The sequence below is a fragment of the Aegilops tauschii genome, chromosome 3 (genome assembly GCF_002575655.3).
Source record: "Aegilops tauschii subsp. strangulata cultivar AL8/78 chromosome 3, Aet v6.0, whole genome shotgun sequence".
Lineage (NCBI taxonomy): Eukaryota > Viridiplantae > Streptophyta > Magnoliopsida > Poales > Poaceae > Aegilops > Aegilops tauschii.
In genome coordinates, this window is record NC_053037.3 from 110,232,046 (window position 1) to 110,239,931 (window position 7,886).

A 7,886-nucleotide genomic window follows, 5' to 3' on the forward strand; every position below is an offset into this window, starting at 1 on the left:
GATAGACGAAAAAACTAAAATTTATCCCTCAACTACGAGGGGAGGTAAGGAACTGCCATCTAGATCTGCACTTGATTCACCTTCTGTTTTGAGTAAACTTGTGATACCTAAACCTGCTTCTGCTATTAATTCTGATATGTCGCATGTTATTGATGATGCCACTTCTGCTATGCATGATACTTTTGATGAAACTACTTCTATGCTTGATACTACTGTGCCACTTGGTGAATTTCTTGATGAACAACTTGCTAGGGCTAGAGAGAATGAAATTATTGAAAGTGATAATATTGATGAAAGTGGTGATGAAGATTCTCCCCCTAGATATGAATTGCCTGTTGTGCCTGAGGGTTATGTTATGGATGAAGAAATTGCTAGAGACTTTCTTGCTTGCAATGATAGAAGTGATCTTAAGAAATTCTTAGCTAAGCTGAAAGAAAAATCTCTGAATGCTAAAATGAAATATGACCCTGCTTATGCTACTTCACCTATCTTTGTTACTGATAAGGATTATGATTTCTCTGTTGATCCTGGGATAATTACTCTGGTTGAATCTGATCCTTTCTATGGCTATGAATCTCAAACTGTTGTGGCACATCTTACTAAATTAAATGATATAGCCACCCTGTTCACTAATGATGAGAAAACGCACTACTATTATATCCTTAAATTATTTCCATTCTCATTAAAGGGTGATGCTAAAACATGGTTTAATTCTCTTGATCCTGGTTGTGTGCGTAGTCCCCAGGATATGATTTATTACTTCTCTGCTAAATATTTCCCCGCTCATAAGAACAAGCTGCTTTAAGGGAAATATATAAGTTTGTGCAAATTGAAGAAGAGAGTCTCCCATAAGCTTGAGGGAGGCTTCTCCAATTACTTAATTCTTTGCATGATCATCCTCTCAAGAAAATTGAAATACTTGATATCTTTTATAATGGACTAACCGATGCTTCCAGAGACCACCTGGATAGTTGTGCTGGTTGTGTTTTCAGGGAAAGAACTGTTGATGAAGCTGAAATTCTATTGAATAATATGTTGACCAATGAAAACAATTGGACACTTCATGAACCAACTCCTAAGTCAAATCCGAAGAAAAGGGGTATTCTATTTCTCAGTCCTGAAGATATGCAAGAGGCAAAGAAATCTATGAAAGAAAAAGGTATTAAAGCTGAAGATGTTAAGAATTTACCTCCTATTGAAGAAATACGTGGTCTTAATTTGCCGCCTGTTGTAGAAATACATGGTCTTGATAACCAGACACAGGTAGTAAAGGTAAATTCTCTCTATAGATATGATAAAGCTGAAATCCCGCCTACTAAGTTTGCTAGCCAATGCTGATAATTTTATGGTTAATCAAGAAGATTTTAATGCTTATTTTGGTAGACAATTGAAATGTAATGCTTATATGATTGAACACTTGAGTGATTACATGTCTAGAGTTAAGGGTGAACTTAAACTCATTATTAAACATGCTTCTATGGTTACCACTCAAGTAGAACAAGTACTTAAAGCTCAGAATGACTTGCTCATTGAATTTAATAATAAGAATAATGACTTTGCTGTTAGAGTTGCAACTAGAGGGGGTAAAGTGACTCAGGATCCTCTGTATCTTGAAGGTCACCCTAAGAGAATTGTGCAGGATTCTCAGGGAACTAATGTTGATGCACCTAGTCCTTCTAAAAGGAAGAAAAATAAAAATGATAGGACTTTGCATGCTTCTAGTGAACCTGTTGTAGACACACCTGAGAATCCCAATGATATTTCTATTTCTGATGCTGAAACACAATCTGGAAATGAACATGAACCTAGTGATACCGTTAATGATGATATTCATGTTGATGCTCAACCTAGTAATGATAATGATGTAGAAATTGAACCTGATGTTGATCTTGATAACCCACAATCAAAGATTCAACATTATGATAAGAGAGGCATTGTTTCTAGGAAGCATGGTAAAGAAAGAGAACCATGGGTTCAGAAACCCATGCCATTTCCTCCTAAACCATCCAAGAAAAAAGACAATGAGGATTTTGAGCGCTTTGCTGAAATGATTAGACCCATCTTTTTGCGTATGCGTTTGACTGATATGCTTAAAATAAATCCTTATGCTAAGTATATGAAAGATATTGTTACAAATAAAAGAAAGATACCGGAAGCTGAAATTTTCACCATGTTTGCTAATTATACTTTTAAGGGTGGAATACCTAAGAAGTTAGGAGATCCAGGAGTACCCACTATACCATGCATGCTCCATTAAAGGAAATTATGTTAGAACTGCTTTATGTGATCTTGGAGCCGGTGTTAGTGTTATGCCTCTCTCTTTATATCGTAGACTTGATTTGAATAAGTTGACACCTACTGAAATATCTTTGCAAATGGCTGATAAATCAACTGCTATACATGTCAGTATTTGTGAGGACGTGCCTGTTGTGGTTGCAAACGTCACTATTTTAACGGACTTTGTTATTCTTGATATTCCCGAGGACGATAGTATGTCTATTATTCTTGGAAGACCCTTTTTGAATACTACAGGGGCTGTTATTGATTGCGACAAAGGCAATGTCACTTTTCATGTTAATGGTAATGAGCATGTGGTACACTTTCCGAGGAAACAACCTCAAGTCCACAGTATCAATTCTATTGGAAAAATTCCATCGATTATTATTGGAGGTTTTGAATTTCCTCTTCCTACTGTCAAGAAGAAATATGATATTCTTATTATTGGGGACGTGCATATCCCCGTTGAGGTAACATAGTATTATTCGAAATTTCTCGGGTTTCATGTTATTCAAAATGAGTTTGTTAACAAGACCTGATCAACCTTGTTAGTGGATTCCTTTTGATGAGCATGAGATGGATGAAGTTAGAAACCACAATCTTCTGTACCCTTCTTTTACTTGCTGTTATTTAGATTAAATAAAGCAAAATTAGTATTTTTCTGTCAGTTTTCTGAATTATCTGTGCAATAAACAATAGCCCAAAAATAAAAGTTCTCCAAATGCCCCGAAATTGAAATATGATTTTTTCTGGAATATTTGAGAATATCTGTCACAAAGAACACATCAGGGGGAGCAAGCACCTGCCCACGAGGGTCCAGGGCGCGCCCACCCCCCTGGGCGCGACCCCTGCCTCGTGGGCCCACGGTGGCTCCCCTCCACTTATTCCAGCCACCACACACTCCTTCTTCCTCCCAAAAAAATCACCAACCAGCTCAAGCACGAGTTCTAGCTCATTTTGCTGTGATTTTCGATCTCCTTGCTCGAAGCTCCACTCAGAAAACTGCTTTGGGGGATTGTTCCTTGGTGTGTGACTCCTCCAATGGTCCAATTGGTTTTTGTACTAGTGCTTTATTCATTGGAAATTTTTTGCTGCCTAGGTGACCATGTTCTTGAGCTTGCATGTCAAATTTATATGGTTCCAAGTAGTTCTAATGCATGATATAGTCTCTGGGCACTTGTGGGAGTAGTTGCTATCAATTTTGTCGAGTTTGGTTCACTTTTATTTTGAAGTTACTAAAAATTTCAAAAAAATTCAGAGGAAGAAATATGTTTAGGAAAAAGTATCAAGGTGGTCCTTCAAGGAAGCAAGGACCCAGGCTCGCAATACGTGATGCGGACGATGAACCACCGAGGGAAGCTCAAGTGCGGGCTTGTGAATGGCCTTCAGAGGACTTTATGGATCGAGCAGGAATCAAGGAAGAATTTAACGCATATGTGCGTAATGCTGATCTTGAGAGCTTCAAGGCAGATAAGTGCCGTCAGTACCACTATCTCACTGATTCCTTTATGAGAAGGTTTGAATTTTCATCATCACGCAATTCTCAAACTGTCTTGTTTGATCTTTATGAAAATTCTTATACTATGGACTTAGAGGATTTTGATACTGCTTGCAAACTTCCACAATGGGGTAGCACTAGTGAGACTCACAAATCTGAGTTTAGAGATTTTCTTGCTAGTATAACTGTGGGGGAGTCTAGAGATATAACACAAGCTACCATAGGGAGCATTCATTTTCCTGCTATACATTATTTTGCTCTCTTCACAGGTAGCTGCATAAATGGTAAGGAAGAAGCATGTCACATGTGTGTCCCTGACCTCAGTGTTCTCAGGAGTGCTGTATTAGGAGATAAACATTATAATTTGGGAGCCATTATTGCACGTAGGTTGCATAATAATAGAATTAATGGAGATTTCTTTGGTGGAATTTATGCAACCCGTCTAGCTAATTTTCTTGATATACCCATACGTGAGTATGATGTTGAGTTGCCTCCTGTTTATTTAGATTATGAGGCTATGGTTCGTCATCAGTTTGTTGAGAGGAACGATCAGTTCCTCTAGTACCGACTAATCTTTGACAGACGACGCACCTATCACGTCGCTCTCCCTGCTCCTACTTTCTTTGTCTTTTAGGAAAAGGGGAGATATGTCATAACCAGGGAGGAGGCAAAAGAGTACGAAAGGAGGATGAGGGCAGCTCGCCTCCAAGCTGCAGCCCATGATGCAATAGCCGTTGCATCTCAGTACGACCCCAACTACAACTTTGGATATCCGCCAGGCCAGCCGTGGCAGAAGACCAACTTAGGCCAAAAGCCTAAGCTTGGGGGAGTACGTATTACTCACCGACATTACATTCATATTCATACACTCATGCTAGTTGTGGTGTTCATACTTTTTCATTGTACTATCCATGCTAGTTTATTTTTCTTTTTCTTGCCTTCTTCTTGTGTGTTTGAAAAACCTTAAGAAAACCAAAAAAATAGTTGTAGCTTTTAGCTAGCTTACTTGTCTTGCTGTAGTATTAATTAAAAGAAAACCCAAAAATATTTCTTGTTCTTCTTTTGCTTGTTGGGAGCTTTCCCGTGTAAATAGTTTTATTTCTTTTCTTTTCTTTGGGGGTCGAGAGGAGAAGACCATAATGAAAATGTTAAAGTGGCTCTCATATGCATTATTGTTGATTTAACCAAGAGCCCATATGATCTTTTCTTCTACTATATGTCAGATGCCTGCAGATTCCAGCTTAGTCCAATGCACGTGCACTATTATTATTTTTCCACATCGTTCGGTCGTGCAAGTGAAAGGTAATAATGACGATATATGATGACTTGATTGAGATGAGAGGAGCTGGTATGAACTCGACCTCTCTTGTTTTTGTAAATATGAATAGTTCATCATTCCTGATTCAACCTATTATGCATAAACATGTTTGCAATGACATTTAGAGATTATAGTTGCTTATGTCATGCTTAATTAGCTAGGAGTTTATAATGGTTTACCTTGCGTGCCAACATGCTATTAAAATGGTTGTGATGTGGTATGATAGGGTGGTATCCTCCTTTGAATGATTCAAGTGACTTGACTTGGCACATGTTCACGCATGTAGTTGAAACAAAATCAACATAGCCTTCACGATATTTATGTTCATGGTGGATTATATCCTACTCATGCTTGCACTCAATGTTTATTAATTTTAATGCATGTTCATGACTGTTGTCGCTCTCTAGTTGGTCGCTTCCCAGTCTCTTTCTAGCCTTCACTTGTACAAAGCGGGAATACTGCTTGTGCATCCAATTCCTTAAACCCCAAAGTTATTCCATATGAGTCCACCATACCTTCCTATATATGCGGTATCTACCTGTCGTTCCAAGTAAATTTGTATGTGCCAAACTCTAAACCTTCAAATGAAATTTTGTTTTGTATGCTCGAATAGCTCATGTATCAACTAGGGCTGTCTGTATCTTCCATGCTAGGCGGGTTATTCTCAAGAGGAGTGGACTCCGCTCCTCACTCACGAGAAAATGGCTGGTCACCGGGATGCCCAGTCCCATGCTTTATGCTAATCAAATCAAAATAATTGCAAACAAAACTCCCCCGGGACTCTTGTTAGTTGGAGGCACTCGTTGTTTCGAGCAAGCCATGGATTGATGCTTGTTAGTGGAGGGGGAGTATAAACTTTACCATTCTGTTTGGGAACCGCCTATAATGTGAGTAGCATGGAAGATATCGCCATCTCTTGGTTGTTATGTTGACAATGAAAGTATGCCGCTCAAAATATTATTTATCTCTATTTCAAAAACCGAGCTCTGGCACCTCTACAAATCCCTACTTCCCTCTGCGAAGGGCCTATCTATTTACTGTTATGTTGAGTCATCACCCTCTTATTAAAAAGCACCAGCTGGAGAGCACCGCTGTCATTTGCATCCATTACTATTAATTTATATTGGGTATGACTATGACTGGATCTCTTTTACCATGAATTACAATGTTTAGTCAGTCCTTGATCTTCAGAGGTGCTCTGCATTTATGTTTTGCGGTCTTAGAAAGGGCTAGCGAGATACCATCTTGTTATATCATATCATGATTGTTTTGAGAAAGTGTTGTCATCCGAGATTCATTATTATTGCTCGCTAGTTGATTATGCCATTGATATGAGTAAACATGAGACCTAAATGTTAATGTGAATATGGTTAGTTCATAATCTTTGCTGAAAACTTGAATGCTGACTTTACATATTTACAACAACAAGAGCAAACAGAGTTTGTAAAAGTTTTTCTTTATCACTTTCAGTTTATCAACTGAATTTCTTGAGGACAAGCAAAGGTTTAAGCTTGGGGGAGTTGATACGTCTCCGTCGTATCTACTTTTCCAAACACTTTTGCCCTTGTTTGGGACTCTAACTTGCATGATTTGAATGGAACTAACCCGGATTGACGCTGTTTTCAGCAGAATTGCCATAGTGTTATTTTTGTGCAGAAATAAAAGTTCTCGGAATGACCTGAAAATCAACGGAGAATTATTTTGGAATTAATAAAAAATACTGGCGAAAAAATCAAGGCCAGGGGGCCCACACCCTGTCCACGAGGGTGGGGGCGCGCCTACCCCCTGGGCGCGCCCCCTACCTCGTGGGCCCCCTCGAGCTCCACCGACCTCAACTCCAACTATGTATATTCACGTTCGGGGAGAATAAAATCAGAGAAAAGGATTGATCGCGTTTTATGATACGGAGCCACCGCCAAGCCCTAATCTCTCTCGCGAGGGCTGATCTGGAGTCCGTTCGGGGCTCCAGAGAGGGGAATCCATCGCCATCGTCATCATCAACCATCCTCCATGACCAATTTCATGATGCTCACTGCCGTGCGTGAGTAATTCCATCGTAGGCTTGCTGGACGGTGATGTGTTGGATGAGATTTATCATTTAATCAAGTTAGTTTTGTTAGGGATTGATCCCTAGTATCCACTATGTTCTGTGATTGATGTTGCTATGACTTTGCTATGCTTAATGCTTGTCACTAGGGCCCGAGTGCCATGATTTCAGATCTGAACCTATTATGTTTTCATGAATATATGTGAGTTCTTGATCCTATCTTGCAAGTCATTAGTCACCTACTATGTGTTATGATCCGGCAACCCCGAAGTGACAATAATCGGGAGCACTCCCGGTGATGACCATAGTTTGAGGAGTTCATGTATTCACTATGTGTTAATGCTTTGGTCTGGTACTCTATTAAAAGGAGGCCTTAATATCCCTTAGTTTCCATTAGGACCCTGCTGCCACGGGAGGGTAGGACAAAAGATGTCATGCAAGTTCTTTTCCATAAGCATGTATGACTATATTCGGAATACATGCCTACATTACATTGATGAATTGGAGCTAGTTTTGTGTCACCCTATGTTATAACTGTTGCATGAATAATCGCATCCGGCATAATTCTCCATCACCGATCCAATGCCTACGAGCTTTTCACATATTGTTCTCCGCTTAGTTACTTTACTGTTGCTGCTGTTACAATCACTACAAAACTATTACTGTTACTTTTGCTACCGTTACCGTTACTTCCATACTACTTTGCTACTAAATACTTTGCTACAGATATTAAGTTATCCAGGTGT